The 21,034-nt window shown below is 36.4% G+C and overlaps 1 pseudogene; it reads left to right on the forward strand.

Annotated features, from left to right (window-relative positions):
- The first annotated feature begins 1,631 nt into the window (after positions 1 to 1,631).
- On the forward strand, positions 1,632 to 20,569 carry LOC120112272 (annotated as a pseudogene).
- The last annotated feature ends 465 nt before the right edge of the window (positions 20,570 to 21,034 follow it).

The following is a 21,034-nucleotide window of genomic DNA, read 5'->3' on the forward strand; positions in this document are numbered from 1 at the left end:
AGCCTAAATCACCTTACCCAGGATTACATGCATATATATTCAAATTAGTTGCACAAGTCGTGCATCTTGGCTGTCAAACTTTTTTTTCCTGCCAAATTTCCCGCAACTTGGATTTTAAAATTTGTTTATGAATAAATTTTTTTAGAGGATTTGTTGCTCTATGATTCATGAATGATCTAAAAGTGAAAGAGACCTGCCAAATATTGGTAATATTGCTTAAGAATGTATGAAAGACTTGGAATCAACAAAGTTGAGATTCTCACATGGCATCCACCATGTCGTGTGGCCTGATATTATTCTTCCCCGATGGCTTCGATCACGACTGTCACTACAAAAAGTACATGGCAGCTAGCTCATATAAGTTAACTTTCTTTCCTTTTCTTTTTATTTTTTTCTATCACTGCCTAACTTATATTCCACAGATAGAACCATGTTCTTGTGACAAGAGGTTAGCTAACTTGAATGAGCAGAGTTATGTACATGTTCAACTCCTATCTTAGTCACCTTAGTGTTCAATGACAATTTGGGAGTGATTGATAATGGATTTGTGGTACATCACTTTTCTGATATATCTTAGTGTTGCTTTTGCCAACAAAAAGACACTTACTTTTTCTTAAAACAAAACTGGTGTTTGATAAAATGTATGAAAAGTTTGTCAGAGAGTTCACAAACAATGCGAATAATTAAAACTCAAAAGTGAATAGAGAGATGTAATAATATGTGAAATATTGGTATCTTTATGTATTTATCTATATTGCTCTTAATATTAAATTTTCTCCCCTCTTTTTCATCATAAATTATTTAGATTATCAAATTACCTCCTAAATGCAAAATAATATTTTTTATAAATAAAGCATGATAAAGAAAAAAATATTTACAACGACAAATTAATCCGTAACCTATACTAGTCTGTCCATGCAAAACCTAGTAAAGGACCACCTTATAACAGTTAGGTAATCAATGGGTAGTCAATGAGAAAATTTAATTCACGATCAAATTAATTTATTATGCCAAGAATAATTCAAAATGTCATTAGATTAACCCAAAAAAAGGAAAATTAGATAACTTGAGATATTTTTTTTTGGGTAGTAGTTTTTTTTTTCGGTAGAATTTTTTGCATGAATACCTTCTTCTCAAAATTAATATTTGCATGTATACCCTGTAAAACACTTATTTTGCTATTCTACTTTTTTTCATTCTTATTTTTGTGTATATACCTACGGCAACAAACGCCATTAAAAAATTAAGAGTTTTAAATTAAGATGACTAAAATATTCGTAATGGATAGATGTGCAAAAAAAAATATTTTAAGACGATCGTAATAGAAAACAAAAAAATAATTTCAAAAATTTATTTTATTTTTAATTAAAATAAATATGATTTTTATTGACGGTATTAGTAAATTCGTTATCTTAAGAGCATTTATATAAAAACAGTATTTTATAAGCATATAGTAATAAATATAAATTTCAAAAAAATATTTATGCAAATTTACATTTTTACAAGGTACTCATATAAAAAAAATAAAACCCTCTGGTGTGCGTTGATAGTTTCTTTGGTCAGAGTGCCCCTAACAGGGCTCTAACTGATCCCTATTTGAGTATTGACCAAGTATTGGTGGAAACTTTGACAATCGTGTTCTATCTATGGACGAACGAATCTCCGTCCACGTATAAATATCTTTTAAATGGCCGGCCTCGGCCATGGTCTTCTCCGACGTTCTCCCGCCGCTCCGCTTCCTCCTCTCTCCAAGGGTTAGGGTCAGGGTCAGGGTTTCCTCCACCGCTTCCACTCCCCATCCGCCGGTAGCGGAGACGAAGGAGGCAACACCACCACCGGGGGCGGCGATGGAGTGGTCCGGGAACAAGGTGAGGGAGACCTTCATCTCGTTCTTCGAGAGAAAGGAGCACGTGAACTGGCGTTCGAGTCCGGTGGTGCCTTTGGACGATCCCACCCTCCTCTTCGCCAACGCCGGGATGAACCAGTTCAAGCCCATCTTCCTCGGGACCGTGAATCCGGCGAACCCCCTCGGCAAGCTCACCCGGGCCTGCAACACCCAGAAGTGCATCCGCGCCGGCGGGAAGCACAACGACCTCGATGACGTCGGCAAGGACACCTACCACCACACCTTCTTCGAGATGCTCGGCAACTGGTCCTTCGGCGACTACTTCAAGCGGGAGGCCATCTCCTGGGCCTGGGAGCTTCTCACCCAGGTCGATCTCCATCCCCATCTCATGATGATTTTCTTACCAAGATCTCTCCTTTTGCTTTTACTCCTTTCTTTTCTTTTTTTTTTCCCGATACTGTTTGTTCAAGATTTTGTGCGTAAGTAAATTGGGCTTCTGTTTAGGCTAATTCGATATACCTTTTAAGAAGTTTCCACATCCAGATCTCAGTCAATATGAATTCTTTGTTTCCATATTTTTTACTGTGAAATTTCTTATATTGTTGGAAAAGAAAAATTCTGTATTTCTGCTTATCAATCTTTTTAAAACCTTGAGTGGAACTAGTTCTGCGAAATTGCGAGCTTCATTTTTGCATAATTCGAATTTACAGTTCGTTTGCGTCAAAGGAAATGAACAAAGGATTCCTTTTACATCATGCAGATACCGTGATATTGGAAAGAGTCTTTTTTTTTTTTGTGTGTGTGTGTAGATGTTTAGAATGTTCTAGCTTTCACCTTCACTAAATTTGAGAAAAATTTGCAAGCGGAGTCTGGTCTGTCTGAGTTTGTTCATAAAATCAGCTGATAGTTACTGTTATTGTTTGATTTGTCCTCAGGTCTATAAGTTGCCTGCAGACAGGATCTATGCCACCTATTTTGGCGGCGATGAGAAGGCTGGTCTTGCAGCTGATACTGAAGCAAAGGACATATGGCTAAAATTTTTACCTCCTGGACGAGTATTGCCCTTTGGTAGTAAGGTAAGGTAGACATTTTGTGTATGGGACCCAAGTTGTATGCTTATAGTATTAGTGTCAGTATCACATTAACAACTGACCAAATATTGATGTTAACGTATGTTCCTAGGCTTTGATTAGTACTGAGTGCAAAAATTGCTGTAGGTTTCAAGATATTTATTTAGGAAACAACTCCTGTTGAAAATGCATGTCTCTGAAACTGGTGGATAATAGATGTAAAGAAAGTCTTGAGAAGGACGTGAAAGTTTCAGGTATGGTAGAATTTTTGGAGGATTATTAGATGAAGACATGAAGTATGACAAATGGCCGCAGGCGTGATGCAGCTTCAAATTCAAAATTGAGCTGCTGAAGTCTTTCCATGCAGAAACTTGTCCATGTCTGCAACTTTTACCATTTTCTGCTATGGAATGTGGAAAGTTAGAGCTAAAAGGATTCATTCAAGAGGATTAGAGTGGAAGAAAACAGAAGAGAGAGAAATTAAAGAAGAGACAAAGCTGAGATAGTAGATGAGAAGAAATAATTGTGAGGAAAAACCTCCATAAATGAATTGTTTAAAATAATCTGTAATACATACAAAACTCCTACTCTTCATGGATCTCTGTCTATGTACAACATTTTAAAACAACCCATAATCGGGTCTGGCTGAATGTTGGAAGCTGATTTGAGTCTCATGTCAGTTATGGTGGAAAATTTTCACTTCTTGTGTTCTAGATGAAACTTCGAACCATGATAATTTCTATCTTGACAGCTACTCAATTTTTGGTTGCATTTCTCTTTTTCATGTTTCTCATTTATTTCTTCTCATTATGATCGGAAAATTTTTGTGGCATTCTTTGGTAATCATTGGTGCTCATCATCTTCTCTGGTTACTTTCTTCTTTAATGATGATATTACTCTTTACTTTGTTCTCTTAGTGACTTCCAATTAAATTACATCATGATGCTCTTTAAATTTGTTTTAGTAATCTATTTTTCTTATTGTTGAATTTGCATGATGAGATGATAGAATGTTAAATCTTGAATGCACACCTTATTTGTATTCATCTTTATTTTCTTGTACTGTTTTGAACCTCAAACAGGACAATTTCTGGGAGATGGGCGATACTGGCCCTTGTGGGCCTTGTACTGAGATTCATTTTGATCGCGTTGGTAACAGAGATGCTGCTTCGTTGGTCAATAATGATGATCCTACTTGCATTGAAATCTGGAACCTCGTGTTTATTCAGGTTTACTATCTGACTCTGTCTTTCAGTTCATGATTGTGTATTGCATGATACTGTTCTTTTTTGTCCTTCTTATGGAAGAATTGTTTTCCATTAATGTATTTAAAACCTCCAGTGATATTTCTGCAGTTCAATAGGGAAGCTGATGGCAGCCTAAGGTCTTTACCTGCGAGACATGTCGATACTGGAATGGGTTTTGAACGTTTGACTTCAATTCTTCAGAACAAAATGAGCAATTATGACACTGATGTATTCTTTCCCATATTTGACGCTATCCAGCAAGTATGTTTATAATCCAATCAGCCTTTTTGATTCAAAACTTGTACTTATTTGTTGTGATGAGAACTCAGTTCAAAAATAAGCACGAGGTCTCATTCCTAACTATTTCTTTTATTTATTGTTTTTTTCTTATGATTACAGTTGACAGGGGCTCGGCCATACTCTGGAAGAGTCGGGCTAGATGATGTTGACAAAGTTGATATGGCTTACAGAGTGGTTGCTGATCACATAAGGACTCTTTCTTTTGCTATTGCGGATGGTTCTCGTCCTGGTAAATGTTAAGCATGTTATGTATTTTTATATTTCTCATCATAATATCCTTCATTCTAGTTTCAACTTTTACTATACAGGCATACTAGTTAAATTGAAAAAAACTATGCTTAGTTTAGACAGTACACAAGACTACAACTTCAGAAAATGATAATAGAATTATTTCAAGTTTGCAAAAAATCTCTAGTTAAACCATCCAAAGTGTTTCTTTGTTTTTGTTGTTTACCCTGAATCCTTTCGAAGCTCGTAGGCTGTTCTTAATTTTCTCTCATGTTTGTATAATTTTTCACTGTGCCAGCAAATTCAAGATGATAAAGACTAACATTCTTATGTTAGAAACATTTGTGGAAAGGCCTGTTCTGTAGTTTCCATCAATCTTGTTCAGCCATCCAGAGTGGCCTAGTCTCAAAGGCATCGGCTATGATGTTTTTGACATTTACTTGATGCTTGTTGTGTCTAACACCCTTCTTGGGTATGCAATGAAAAAGGATAGGAAGCACAATGAGAGCAAGAAAAAGATAAAAAAGAAGAGAAAAGAAGGTGAATCTCACTCCCATTATTTGGATCTACAGGGATAAAAAAAGAAGAAACTTAACTTTTAGGGCAAAATAGGAAATTAAAAATTACATATAAGGTGTCGCTTTTATTCTTCTCCATTTTATCATTTTTTTATCCTCCTATTTTACTGTCTAAAGACTCTAAACCAAGGTTTACAATCTCAATATTGGATGGTGTAACCAGTAGCAAACCGAATCATACACACCAAATATATATCTTGCAAGTTTGTTTTAAATGTTTAAATGTAATATGATTTAACTTTTTTTTTTTTGTTACATGCCTAAAGAATGGTGTGACTATATGATTCATTGTTAAATTAACTAAGTATAATATTGAAAACATAAAAAAATTAGGAATACAATATTCATGCATTTGTTCAAATTCCAAGTTGAGTGTCTATGTCCCTTATACACATTTTGTTCACATTCGTAGTTGGGTCCTAGGACTTGATTCTAGCATTGGTATTGTTCCCACCCATCTATGGGATGTAAAAGAAAATGAAAAGGAAGAGAAAAATACCTGGATCCCACCCTTCCACTCTCTCCCTCTCTCTCCCTCTCTTTCTCCGCTCTCCCTCTCTCCCTCTCTTTCTCCTCTTTTTCTTGAAGTAGAGGGAGAAAAGGGAGTCAGACCCTTTCTCCCCCAATTCCCTTTCTCCCCCAATTATTGAGGCCTTGAACTAGTGTGGGGTCCTTACTTGGTTACAGGAAATTTAGTCTGGTAAGGATTGGTTCACACTAGTTGGGACCAAATACCATATCGAGACTATGAAATGTCCTAGTTCGTGATTGATATGTTACAATATCGACCAAACGAGGCAATTCAGTACAAAGTTGTATACCATTGGTCTAAACAAAAGATTCTGACTTCCTATATTTCTGTTCTTATCATGGTACGCCGTACTGAACTCGACAGTGCAGGGCGTACCGTACTATACCGGTTTGGTACCGGTACCTTAGAACGGATCGCGCAGCAACACTCGATACGCCAAAAAAAATTCTGTACCGTACCGATGCTGTGCTAGTGTGTTACCGGTACGGGATCCGGTATCGAGACGGCGAACCTTGGTTCTTATTCTCTTCAATTTTCTCAATTTGAACAGATTGCAAGTACTTTGGTTTAGGTGTTTCAAGAGCCACATTTCGAGGACTTATGTTGTAAGAGCAGTGAGCAGAGTTGTATGAAATATGTAGGTAAATGGTAGGATATGAAACTACTTCAATTGTAACTGTAGAATTAAATCACAAATTTCATGGCAAAATTTTCAGTACCTCCATTTCCCAATAGTCACATTCTTATGTGAATTCATGGTAAAAATTGAAAAAATAAAGAAATGGAAGAATAATATAATGCTTCATCATTTGTGATTATCATCATCTCTGCATTTGCTTGAAACAATGCCAGAGGTCCATTTTAAAAAATGCTTCATAAATGACTTATGAAGCTAATCAGAAACAATCGGGAGAAGGTTCATTTTTTATGGTTATCGTCATGCTTAATTGCTGTTATATTCTAATAAGTAGTGTCCTGATTTATCAAATGTGATTACCTTGAGATCAGGAAGCTGATATCAAATGCTGCTTAGAAGAGATGCTGATGCTACATGTTGACCAATCTGTCAAAAATTCATTTCCGAGCTTTTACATACATAGAAATAACTATCCTTTAGGTAACTGAAAATATTAACAGTGGCACTTGAAAATCATTGTTCCCGATTAATGCTTGTATAATTAATTTGTACGTTAATGTTTTTTTTTGGATCAACAGTATTCCATTATCTCTGTCATTCCATTATAAGTGAATTCGAATTATTCTTGTTTGTTTTGTGAATACAAATCTGTCTCAAGGCTGATAGACAAGTACTATTTTGTGTTCAGGCAATGAGGGACGGGAGTATGTTCTTAGACGTATTCTTCGACGTGCTGTTCGTTACGGCAGGGAAGTTCTAAAAGCACAAGAAGGATTTTTTAGCGGGTAGGAATGATAATTTTCTGTCATATCCTTCGGTGCTCAAGCAGTATTATTTATCATACATGCCGTGCATATTTGACAACGTACAACGTTCTAAATACTGCTAAGCTTAATGAGTATTGGAATTGTTGTAGGTTGCTGGGATGTTCTCCCGGTAAGGACATGTTTATGTACTCAATAACTGGGGAGCAACTGTTTGTTCCCCTCTAACTTAGTGAAAATTTCGGAACTTAAGTCCCCAGACATGCCCTAAGTGCATTCTAAGGATGTTTAGAAGCCTTGTTATAACCTTGTGGAAATTCCATATATAGAACAGAACACTTAAATTTATGTTTGGACAAGCATTTTTCTATCTGGGACATTTTTTCTCTGTCTGTGATAGATTTCATGAACCATTGCTGGATGTTAATTGGGTGTCTTTCAGGAGTAATTGAGGAACTTTTGTTGATTTAATTGTATATATTCATCATAAGATCAGGGGCAACAATGTCAGGTCAATATGATGGTCTGGCTTGGCATGTGGTATGCAATTCTATGAAATGCCTAAATGAAATTGAAGAGTCTGATAATGGTGTTAACTGTCTAATATGGTAACTGGAGAAGGTTCACAAGGTTGCCAGGGGAAGTGGGTGCTGCCACATGTTAACATGTAACAGTGATTGATTTGTTGAAACATGAAATGTTGGAGTTGGACTGAAGAACTGGGACAAAGGTGTAATTAACAGAGCATGCTATCTTGGAGATCTGGTGCATGAAGTCTGTCCTATAGATCTTGCTACAGAATGCTTTATTGCATTTTTGTGGTATGTGGGCTTAAAGAATAGCAGAAATGGTTGCTATCAGCAACATCATATCTTATTTTAATTTGATTGCGGTTCCTCCAGTAAATTGAGGTTTCGTGATTTCTGCAGTAATTCATGATCATTGCAATGAAAATATTATGAGTGCCATGAATTTCCAAGTGATGCTTAAGCATGTTATTTGCTTTGAAGACTTTTCGAGAGCAACCTTTCAAATAAGTCCACTGGAAGGTGGTGGTCTCTGGGTGTCTGACTAGCAGAATATCCTTGGCATTTTGTATGATGGATAAATGCTTAAATATGATAAACGATATTATAAAGGATGTGTTAATGGTTGGGGGTTGACTAGCTTGCAAATTGCTAGGAGAATGCTTATTAACACGAAGTCCTGAAATATGTGATATAGGTTCTTGATTTTCCATTGTCCTTGTTTCTAGCTTGTCTCTACTCCTAAATTAAGGCTTTTTTTCTTAGGTAAGGGAAATTCAACTTTATGTGTGTATGCTTGTATTGTTGATGGAGATTTTTCTTGTCACTGATCTCATGATATGATTGTTGATATCCAGTCTTGTAGGCATTGTTGTGAAAGTGATGGGTGCTGTATTTCCGGAGCTTAAGCAATATGAGGCCAATATTAAAGAAATTATTGCAGAGGAAGAAATAAGTTTTGGGAAGACACTAGTAAAGGTAATGTTCCTTAGCAGGTCTAAATAATCTTGACACAGGTTTAATATTCCAGGTTGTTTGCTCTGTTTGTAAAATATTTGTCTTTGCTACTTTGTTCCTTAAAAGATTCGTCTGTATGAACTTTGTAAGGCTGCAAAAAGCAAACTGCATATCATTTTTTAAATTCTGTGTGCTGCATGATCAGTCTGATAAAATGTGAGACTTATTTGTAGCTACATAGATGTTCGCATGTATCACTGGTTCTTTTTGCAGCATAGGTCATGCGTCCTTAGTCTTCTTAGTTTTAATGAATTAATGCCTGCAGTTTAATATGAGAGAGTATGCAGTTTGCTCCCCCAAAAGGGAAAATTAAACATGGTTTGAAGTGCCAGCTGTGGCAAACCATGCCAATACTGATACCAGACACTGTTGGCAAAGCACTTACCAAGTTCATTTTTAATATTTTTAAGTAAAAGAGGGATTTAAGTACTTTTTTCTTCAGCATGAAATGACACGTGTCATGCCAGCAGGTGAGCATCATGGATACTGGCACTGCTACCTAAATGATTCTCCAGATTTTTTGTCTCAAATCCTTCTAAATCACTTGCATATTTTTATCGCATTCTTTTAGGTTTGGTTTATAAGTGCTGTAATGTCATGCATGTTATTAATTAACAAAATGGAATGCATGCACAAGATGGGAGGAGACTGCTGCCTGTTAAATGCCTTTATCGTTTTTCATTTGAATCACTTTTTATCCTTGTCAGACCACTTCATCGTCAGCAAGGCGAAAATCTTTGGTTAAGGAAATAAATTATCCAGAAAATGAAGGAGAAAGGCAGCAGCCATAACATTATTGAGCACATTCATATTCAAATGCATGCAAACTAGCAAACATGGAGTCAATTTGTTTTAATTGTCTATACTGATGCTGTTATTCTTATATTTGCTTTGCTCTATTTGTAATCAAGCTTGATTGATCATCCTACATTCAGGGAATTGAGAAGTTTAAAAGGGCTGCTCAGGATGTCCAGGGGAACATATTGAGTGGTCAGGCAAGTCCTCTCTGGTCTAATTGTCACAACCTTGTATTCTTTTCCAAATCATTTATGTGATATACTTTGCTGAAGCATTTGCTACCGGCTTCTACTTAAACATTCAGTGATTTGTTATCATCTGGTGTGGGTTGGATGATTTCCGCCTTTCTTATTTCTTTAGTTTGTGTCCCACATTTTTTTTGCTTTTTTCCTTTCCTTTTTTTTTTTTTGCGGGGTAGTGGGGGATGGTGTATTGGGCGGACATGGGATGCTACTTGGGTTTTGTTTATCCATAGTTCCCCATATCTTTCAAAAGGCCTGTCTTCTTGTCTTAAAATAGCCCAAGGAGGTTTTTGGGAAGCCTTTATCATGGAAAGCAACTCAAGGAATGCTGCCATGGAAGCTTGCTCAAGTGCTTAGGAGTGCCAATGAGTGTGTTTATCTCCTTCTTGGAGAAAATATAGCTTTATTTAGAAAAGACACTTCATTAGCCTTTGTATCTTAGTTGTCAACTTCTCATGGATGTCCAATGATTATAAGTTAATTTCTCACTTCAATTTTTGGTCAATGCGATAGATTTTGGCTGACTTGATTTTCTTATATATGTTGCTTTAGTTGATACAATGAATGTGTTGCCATTCGCTCCATATTTTATGTCCATTGGTTGCTTCTTTTATTTTTAATTCTTTCTTATGGAAGATTTTGTTTCAAAAGAATGCCTTTTTCTTGGTATTTGGGTGTTGTGCATTGATATGCATTGTGAGTTGCTGTCCTCGGAGAATGATAAGCCAGAGGGTGTTTATTTTGTTATTTCTTGTGTACCTGTTGACGACGCCCCATTCTTCTTTACCTTTTGATTTTTGTGATTAGCATGATTTTCAACATGAGACCATACTGACTTGTACAGGTAGGGAATCAATACTCAGTATGCTCTGTGCTGAGTGTTGGTACCAAGTATTGTTTGGTACTGACACCATTCAAGTTAGATATTGGTAAGGGTATTGGTATACCAGTGCTGAAAACCTTGGTGATCAGACTAACAACAAAAGTTGCATTTTCCTCTTTTTATGTTTTTAACATTTTTACGGTATTAATCTTTAATGTGCAATTGCATTTGGCTATGAGGTTTTATCAGCTTCTCTTTTCAGCATTTTCCGAGTTTTTCTAAAGCATTTTTTAGAATATATTTAGCTTTAGGTCATGTCTTGTTTCTGAGTTTTTCTAAAGCATTTTTTAAAATATATTTAGCTTTTGTTCATGTCTTGTTATGTGGTGTGATTGCTGTGGTTGCAGGATGCCTTTATTTTGTGGGACACCTATGGTTTTCCGATGGATTTAACTCAGGTAATTATTCATTCATTATATGGCTTTTATTCCTGTAGACTTTCTTTTTAACTTGCAATGATTAGTCTTTTTCTTCTCCCTTCTCCAACTGCCTTCTTTCTCAGCTAATGGCAGAAGAAAGAGGACTAACAGTCGATGTCGAAGGTTTTAATGTTGCGATGGAAGAAGCCAGACAAAAGGCTAGGTGTGCTCGGAACAAGGCATGTTCTTTTCTTACATTTCTCTTCAAAACTTGATGTTTATGATTCTTAATTTTATATTAAAGTCATTATTCTTTCTGGGCCTTTTTTGTTCCTTCTGAATCTGTATCTAAGTAACCATATACTCTGAAACTGTGGCATTTTATGTGATGCATCCGTGGCCATAGGCAGTCTTACTCTTTTCCCTTAACAACACTTACCTGTCTGCTATATTATAACGTGCCAATTCAGAAAAGGTATTTGGACTGCTCTATTACCAAATTATTATGGGATGGGAATAGGAAAAGATGATCTAGGTTTAAGGATTGACATATGGATATACTGTTGGCTGCTAGGCAAATTGGAATGTTTCTAAGGTGAACTAGGGGCTGTTTGGTTGGCCGGTTAAATAATCCTCAGATAACTTCCCATTCAACTGGGAGTCATGGAGGAGATAAGAACAGACAGAAAATTAAGGGATCACAGAGGGTATCAATAATCCCAAAAATTTGATAAGGCACTGCACAAAAAAGATAATTTCCGGTATCCTTGAAAATTAGAATAATGGGATTCACTCCACCTCTAATTCTTTAAAATTCTTAGACCACTTGCTTCTGCTTTCAAATCTTACTCATGAATGCACAGGTTATCTTAGACACCTTAATCAAACATCCAAAGAGGCCCTTGGTTTCTGGTTTGCTGGAATTCCTTGTCAGGGATAGGAATTCCAAATGGCTGAAATTGAGCTTATCTTGAACCATGAACCCTCAAATTTCTGTGGATTGTATGGGATAGGAGCTATTGTTAGGGATAGAATATCTTTATCTTTTGCTTAATGTGAGACTTGTTAGGGCTTGTTTGGTTGCCACATCAGGTTACTGTTCATAACCTCCTTGCATGGGAGGTAGTTAATGGGCAATAAATATGTGGGACAAGAATTTGAAGGGACCTAGGAGGCTTTAGACACTAGCAATTGTAGAAAAAGAAAAATAGGACAATGAGTTTATATAAAAAGGGTGATAGGGATAATGGGAACTCCGACAGCCTCCATTAATACCTCGACCTGTTTGTTTTTTTGCTTTCTTTTCTTTGCCTCTTCCATGCGAGCATAAGATACTACCATTTCCACATCCAAAGAGGCTTTGAATATAAGAATGTAAAACCCCAAGACTTGCTAGAGATTGTCTGCAGAACTTCATTTTGACAAAGGTTTGAAGTAGAACACTAATAAAATTGAAGAAAACCTATTTGATTTGGAAGATGAAATGTTTGTGATTTAGATTTGTTTATAGTTATCAAAGGGTTTTAGTATATGGAGTTTCAGGGGAAAAAAATACTATGTAGAAGAAAAAAGAACGTTGGAAGATGATTACTGTGGAGTTAGCGCCAATTGATTGAGGGAGTTGCTGCCTTTGACCAAACTGCAGATAATTTAATATCTCCCTTTCTAAATGTTGTGCTCTCTCATGGTTGGTGACCACTATGATCCAAAATATTTGATCCTGCCCCAGTTTTGGTGGGGTGTCCATTTCTTTGGAACAATTGGATCTATGATCTAGTGTTATGAGCCTTTTAATCCACAAATGTGTCCATTTTCTAGCACACGTTCTTCATGCTGTAATTTTTTTTTTCTGTCACTGTTTTATGAATGGTTCACTTCAATTGATGCGGCGATGGATATAACAGAAGCAGTTCATGCTATTATGAGCACTATCAAGTATCAACCATACTCTGCTGCATCCTGTACAACAGGCTTTCCACTATATTTTAATGCCCTTGGTGGTCAGATGTATTTCAATGGCTGGAAATTTTTTCCTAACTTTATCCTTTCATAAAATGAGGGGAATTTACTGGTTTTCAGTAACCATTTATGATATTAATTATTGCTTTATTGCCACATGCTTGTGTGAATACTTGACAGGCAGTTGGTGACACTATTGTAATGGATGCCGATGCTACATCAGAGTTGCATAGGAAGGGTGTCGCTACAACAGATGACAATTACAAGTTTATCTGGCACCAGGTTAGGACCACTTAATTTCATTGCGAGCACTTTGGCTTTAATTGGTATGGACCTCTCAATGATTTCATGCTATAAAACATCCCACTAAATTATTTCTAATACAAATATCTTATCTAGCATAAATTGGTTGTTCTCTGGTCTTATTTCTCAGTCAAAGTTTGAATGCTCTATCTGGTTGCTAATAAAGTGAAAGAAATAAAGCAAGTTAGAGAGGTTCTGTTGTTTGATATTGAAGAGGAAAGCCACAGAGAGAGAGAGAGAGGCAAAGAAATAAGGGGCCAAAATTTTATATAATCCTAGAATTATTATTCTTCAATAAAAGGCAGTGATTTTGAAGGAAAATAACGGATAGGCAAATGGTTCAAGATAAACATATTCTAAACTACTTCCACAACTTTTTCTTTGATTTCCAGTGCTCGACTAAACATGAGAAATTTTTTGCGCTTTTCTTTTTTTTACTTTCATTTTCTCAACAACCAAACAAAGCCCTACCTTTCTTACGGAATAATATGAGAGATCATTGTTTTATTGTTTAGATAACTTTTTTGAGGATGCTGCCATGGTTTTGAAAATATGTTTATTTACACTGCCTGCTCATCATGTCCTATTGCCTGATACCAAATGCCTTCTTTTTATGTTTACATGGTTTTACCTGTCAACAAAATATTTGTCTTCTACTAGGACCATGAAAGTGTGATCAAAGCTATATACACTGGTGCTGAGTTCCTTGAAACTGCCTTTGCTGGAGCTGATGTTGGTCTTGTTTTGGAAAGTACAAGTTTCTATGCTGAACAAGGCGGTCAGGTACTGCTCCTGCTTTCTGGCCAACTCCAATTTGATTAGCTTATTCATGTTACTTTTACATGAGGTCTGAATATTTTTCAAATATGAGTTACTTGTAACTACATCGGGGATTTATAACCAGACTCCCAACATGTAACATTGATGGTTCTCTGAATATGTGTTGTTTTGATGGAAGTTTCCAGAATTTCTTATTGTACTATTATGGCATTTGTTCTTACCCCTCCCCCTCCACCCTAGAAACCATGTTAATGAAACAACTTGTTCCAGACATTTACAATCGGCATACATGATGTGAGAACATTAATTCGATTGATATTATTTGAACATGCAACCATGTGATTCTCCATTTCAAATGTGTCAAAATAACGATTGGAAAAGAAGGCAGTATATGTGATTCATGAAATCTAGAAGTGTGGAAGTAACCTGAGTTACTTCCCTTCACATTTTAGTGCTGCTTCTGATTAAAAGCGATTAGCCTGCATCCATTCCTGACCTTTCGACAAGCTACCTTCTCCCCGTGGCCCTGCTGTTTAATTTCCGTTCGTCAGAGTCCTGCCTCTTTGGTGATGACAACTTTGCTTCATGTAACCCAACTAGTATGTGAATATGTACAAATGAAGGGCCAGGTTGGGGTTATCTTTTATTGAGCTAAACGTAGAAACTAGTGTGCTAAAAAACTATGTAATTCAAATTTAAAATTTTAGTTGGATGCAAATTCTTATTCTGAATTTTGTTCATAATATTGATGCCATATGTTATGGCTTTGAAGGGATTTTTTTGTAGTGGAGTCAACCAAGTGGATTCCTTAGATTTATTTTATACATTCTATTCTAAATTGTTACAGATGGCACACAAAATAATCTATTATTATTTCGTATTTGGCCTTTTGCAATATGTCTGTCTATCTAAATAGAGAGAGAGAGAGAGAGAGAGAGAGAGAGAGAGAGAGAGAGAGAGAGAGAGAGAGCATATAGGCTAAACATGGCTGATTGAGAAAACATTTCCATACACTAGAAAGTATGGTCTCTTTGATCTAGAATTTCATTTGCATCATTTAACTACATCCTATTCATGTATCTTTCATACTGTTGGTCTCATTGATGCCACAACGAACAAGATTGTTCTATTTCATGTTTCACTTGACCTTTTGGCTTCAGATATACGACACCGGGTCAATTGAAGGATTGTTTGGATCATTTCAAGTTAGTAATGTTCAAGTTTATGGAGGTTTTGTACTTCACATAGGATCAATTGCTGGAGGGGCCAAGGCTTTTTCAGTTGGCGATCAAGTGATATGTAAGGTGAAGTAAATAAAAAAGAAACATCAGTTTGTTATGTGCTTTTTTCTTTAGAGTTTTCTGTGAATACTGATAATTGTGTCCCTAACTTCCTACTTGGCTGCATTAATAGGTTGACTATGAGAGGCGTACCTTAATTGCTCCTAACCACACATGTACTCACATGCTCAATTTTGCTCTCAGGGTATGAAATGTTTATGCTTTATAAAGTTGGTGTTACTTTTTTTAACCCTTGTCTTGATCTTATTGCCATGAGAATGCAGGAAGTTCTTGGTGATCATGTTGATCAGAAGGGCTCCATTGTTCTCCCTGAAAAGTTGCGTTTTGATTTCTCCCATGGTAATATTTACAGTAAGATTCCTTTCATTTAAGTGTATTTAGTTCTTTTCATAAAATTTACACCTAATTTTAACAGGAAAACCTGTTCATCCCGAAGATTTGAGAAACATTGAGTTAATTGTGAATCAGCAGATTAAAGATGGATTAGATGTATATGCAAGTGAAGCAAGCCTTGCTGCTGCAAAGCAGATAACTGGACTAAGAGCAGTCTTTGGAGAAGTAAGTTCTTAGTGAATTTTTCATAAGATGTTTTAGTTCAAGCTTAATTCTTGAAACATCATTTTGGTTCATTATCATAATAACTGTGTGCAATCATTGCTATGCCTGCCTTCATCTGTGTAGATCTATCCTGACCCAGTTAGGGTTGTGTCAATTGGTCGTAAGGTGGAAGATCTCCTTGCAAATCCTGATAATAAACAGTGGTTATCCTATTCTACGGAACTATGTGGAGGTCTCTTTTTAAACTCCAGTTTTGTTTTCCTTGGGGATTTTTTGCTATTTGATTTAATTGATGATTTTTTCTGCCAGGGACCCATATATCAAATACTCGAGAAGCTAAGGCATTTGCCCTTCTGTCTGAGGAGGGAATTGCTAAGGGAATTCGGAGAATAACAGCTGTCACAACTGAATGTGCGTTCAAGGCAATCGAGTTGGCATCATCTCTTGCTTCTGAAATTAGTGATGCATCCAAATATGAAGGAAGCCTGCTTGAGAAGGTAACACAGCTGTCTATATAGCTTGTCACACAATTTACATGTTATGAGCTTAGTCGGCATTCACATTACTTGGGCATAATATAAGTGCTCATAGTTGATGCCTATCATAGAGTTCTGGTATACAAAAATGTTAGCAAATTCTGGAATATCGCTGTCACATTTGCCAGAAAATGTGAAACTTATAACCCCTAATCTTCAAGACCTGTTCTTCTTGATTAATTTGAGATTAGTCACCAGTTTTGAAATTTTGCTTAGCAAAAGAAGTCTCTACCACCACTTACGGTATAAATGGAATTTATTTAAGAAGGATGGACAATGACAGCAATATTCATTTCTCTGGTAAGCCTTCTCTTCCCTAGCCATCTGCAGTGATGCAGAAAGCAATCTGCATTCGAAAATAATCAAGATTTCATGAAAATGCAAACCTACAATCAAGTGAGCATTCAAGGAGCAAATTGTTGCCATCTGTGCTCGGAGCTGTCTCGGTCTGATGATTTAAGAACGTTTTCTTGCTTATTAAAATGTATGAGCAGCATCTAGAAAGTTTTTCAGGCAAAGAACTGGTTGATTAGAGATCTTTAGTATTTTCTATGCTGTCAGTATGTTACCAATATTTTGTTAATTGATATCATATCACAAGAGGGAGTTGACATGTTGGATCACGATTCACGAATGATAAGATTTTCAGGAGAGAAACAACATAAAATAAGAAGCACCCGATTAAATTGTAATTTGATGAATAATGAGTAAGAAATCATCATATGATGGCACAAAATAATTATCACGTCCAATAACCAGGATGGTTCTATGGCATCAGGTAGGTCTCTATAGAACATCTTAATTTAAGTTATTTGACCTGAACAAACATAGACAGGTTTATTGAACAAAATTCTCTTGTGAGTTAAGAGATTAGAGAAGGAATCGGATCTTGAAGATGGTAGGAGAGACATGGGGAAAAATCAATTCTAGGTCTTATCTCTAGAGATACTAAATCTCTTTTATCTTTACGATTAAAAGTTGGAAATTTCAAGACATTGCTAATTTGATGTTTTGGAAGTTCATCAATGATATTTTTGTCAGTGTAAAATTCAAAGGAATAATTTTATCATAAATATGGATTTCTAATAGCTTTTAGGGCTTGTTTGGATGCCGGAAGAACTTATCAGCTTGGCGAAACTTCCCAGCAGGGTTTCAGGTGAGAATACATGGAGGAAATCAGGGTAATTTAAAGAGATTAGGAAGACAAGGCTCAGTGATAGCTAATCCCCTTGTCAAGGTGATTTATCTTATCCCTAACTATTAGGGATTACCTGTCAACCTGCTCCCTCAATCTTTAAACTCTTTAATTCTGCCATAATTTTTCAACTGGAGTCCTGCTGTAGAAGATCTTATCACACTGATGAGATCTTGTGGCAGTCCAATAGGCCCTTAGGATGTAAAATTGCGACCTAGACCTGGTTTGTACAATCCAAAGGATCATAATATCTCTACATCTGGATTCTATGATCCGTATCTATACTAGTTAAGTGATCTAATGTGGATCACTTAAACCATTTCGATTCAGATCGTATGATCTGGATCATGGATCATAAGATTGTGCAAATAATGATATTTACTTCTCATGTTATTATTGTGCTACAGCACTGCTACAACACCTTGGTCTAACAAGGGATTTTAGATGCCCTATCTAGGAACTCATTTATTGACTCAAATTGGGAAGTGTTAGCAAGTTAGTTGAGTCTATACTCTATAAGAAGCCTAGTTGGGCTGGTTGAAGATCTTTGTGCAGGGTTTATTTTGAGGAAAAAGAACAGACTTACTGTTCTTCCCACCCCTCACCTCCTTTCAGTATCTCTTATTCCCTATTTTCACTCTTCTAAACTTTACATTTCTTTTCTTTTTTTTATAAAAAATCTGTGCAAGTGACTAAGTGTAATTGCTGCAAGCTAATCTTTCTTTAAGACTCTAAAGAGACCAGCACCAACTAATAAATTGCCTTTTGATTTTTTTGGGACATCCAAAGATCTAACACAGAATTTCTTTAACCTTTATGAATTTTATTAATTGCCCAAAAAAGCCTTATTGCCTTGTTTGGTTACAAGCGGACTTTTTCACCCAAACTCTCATTTTGCCAACAATGGAAGGGACACCACCAATACAGACTTGTAGAGCAATAATGAATAAGCTCCATACATCAACTTGAGTGGGGGCACGAATTTCATGATAAAACTTTTGTCTGAGTTGCAGCAGAACACCCATTCCTATGTTCAACAGTTTCAAGCCCTTTTGAGTTGTGACTGCTCGAGTAACTTTCTGATATTATTCTATGATATCTTAATGAATCAAAATACTGGATTTATTTTCTTGTAAGTATGTAGAAATACAGAAAATCCAATAAAAAGACAGGCTTTGTGCTGTTGAGAATCATTAGTACTGGTAGATTATTTGTATCTTCTCTTCTATTCTTTAAGATGATTTTCTTTTCCCCTAGTAAAGTTTCAAATTCCCTTGCCAATCAGGAAGCCATGACCCTAATCTGAACTGCCATGTTTCTAGTTGCTTTATATTTGATTTATATTGAAAGATCTACTGTTTGTGTTAGTTGTTGACACCATTTTTGTGTTGAAATCCACATTACAGAACTTAAACAGCATAAATTTCTTATTTGGAACATAATGACAGGTTCTTAATATTATCTTTCTTTTTGTCAGAAAGTTGCTTCTCTGAAAAGTAAGATAGATGCAGCGGCTATTCCAGCAGCCATAAAAGCAGATCTCAGAGCCAAGACCTCCCAGCTGGAGGTATGTTACACATACTGAAATAAGTTATTTGCCATGAAAAAATTCGGGGGAGAGAGAGAGGGCTGTATTCCTTCGTATTTTTCTTTCTTTAGACAACTATTTTCAATAGATTTGAGACTTCATGTGTTGGCCTGTGACAGGATCAAGTTAGAAAGGCAAAAAAGAAGATTGGTGAGGAAAATATCCAGAAAGCAATTAAAGCTGCAACCAAGATTGCAGAAGCTGCTGCTTCTGAAGGAAAAGCTTTCTGTATAAGCCGAGTGGATGTAGGTCTTGACACCACTGCTGTTAGGGAAGCTGTTCTGAAAGTCATGGATCAAAAGGTCATTATCTTCCACCTTTCCCCGAGTTATATTCTCTAACTAATGCTGCGGATAGAAAATTATGGCAATATTTTAAACTCAGTTAGTTGTAGACCTTGCAAGTCTAGGGCAATTCTCTTAAGAAATGCATTTATAGAGCCAAAGAAGCTTAGATGTGACCTAGACTGTTGATTCGTAATTTGTGTATACATTTTTTCTTATTCCTGAGAGCAGAAACACTTCACTTTATCCTTATTCTTTCAACTGCCAGTTATAATCAATGGTCATGCCTTCCCTGAAGCTTGCAATAGCAACAGTTAGATCATACATGGGTATACATGCATATGTACATACCTACATAAGGTGCATTAAGGGTTATGGTAAATTACAGAAATACCCTCATGCAAGTAAAGCTAACTAGTGCAATATGTGAGGAGGTAAAATTGTCATTTCTTGGTAGGACCAAATTATAAACTTTACCTTGTATGTATCTATGTACCTTCTTTCTATTACCTCTTAAGTAACTGCAGGCATTAGCTATAATGGTGTTCAGGCACGGATGAAACATTGAACAAGGCAGTGGTGTATGCTGGAGTGCCTAAATCAAAGGATGGCCTGGTAGTGTTGGAGTGGCTGACTGCTGCTATGGGGCCTCTGAAGGGAAAAGGTGGTGGTGGGAAGAATGGTATTGCTCAGGGCCAGGTGAGCTATTTTTTCTGACTGTCATGCAAATAAATACACACAAAGAAAAAGCTCTGATTACAATGAATGTATACTAAATATATATCATGATCTAACTACGCAGGGAAGTGATGCTTCTCGTGTGGATGAGGCCTATGGACGTGGCCTCAAAGTTTGCTTCAATGAAGTTGGGGTCGTAAATAACATTGGAGTGTATGCCAGCCGATAAAGGCTACTAATTAATCTTTGCTTGCTATAATGAATTACCAGATAGCAAAAATTTACAGTTCATTACAGAAGCAAATGGAAAACTGATTTATAGGTTGGATTTATGCACAATGCCTCAACAAGTTGGGCTCAGCGACATATCTACATATTGATGGTATGGGACATGAGCAAATTCACCGTCATCTAATTCATTTTTTTAAATTCTTTAGACGTTTGCCTGGTAATACGCCTGGTAATCAAATGATTCGAAACATTTTTTGAACTCATGTTTTCTTTTCTTGTTATTATGTTCCATAGTCATGCAAAAATGGTGTCTTTTTACTTCGGAAATATGTTTCTTTTACCAAGTTCCGCCAGTGTTAGGTGGTATTTCCGTGTTATAGCTTCGGTCTCTTGGACTGGGCATGATAACACACTTGCTTCTCCGTATACGTGCCCACTCCAAATCAGCTAAATTTTGCAATGAAATAAACTATGTTGCCTAAGCTGGCCAAGGGCATGGTCACAACGTTGGGCTTCGGCAACAGGTCGGCGAGCTTTTTTCGTCTGGATACCTGAGAAATGAGGGAATTCATGAAAGTTCAGAGAGTTTCAACT

The sequence above is a fragment of the Phoenix dactylifera genome, chromosome 1 (assembly GCF_009389715.1).
Source record: "Phoenix dactylifera cultivar Barhee BC4 chromosome 1, palm_55x_up_171113_PBpolish2nd_filt_p, whole genome shotgun sequence".
NCBI classification, from domain to species: Eukaryota; Viridiplantae; Streptophyta; class Magnoliopsida; order Arecales; family Arecaceae; genus Phoenix; species Phoenix dactylifera.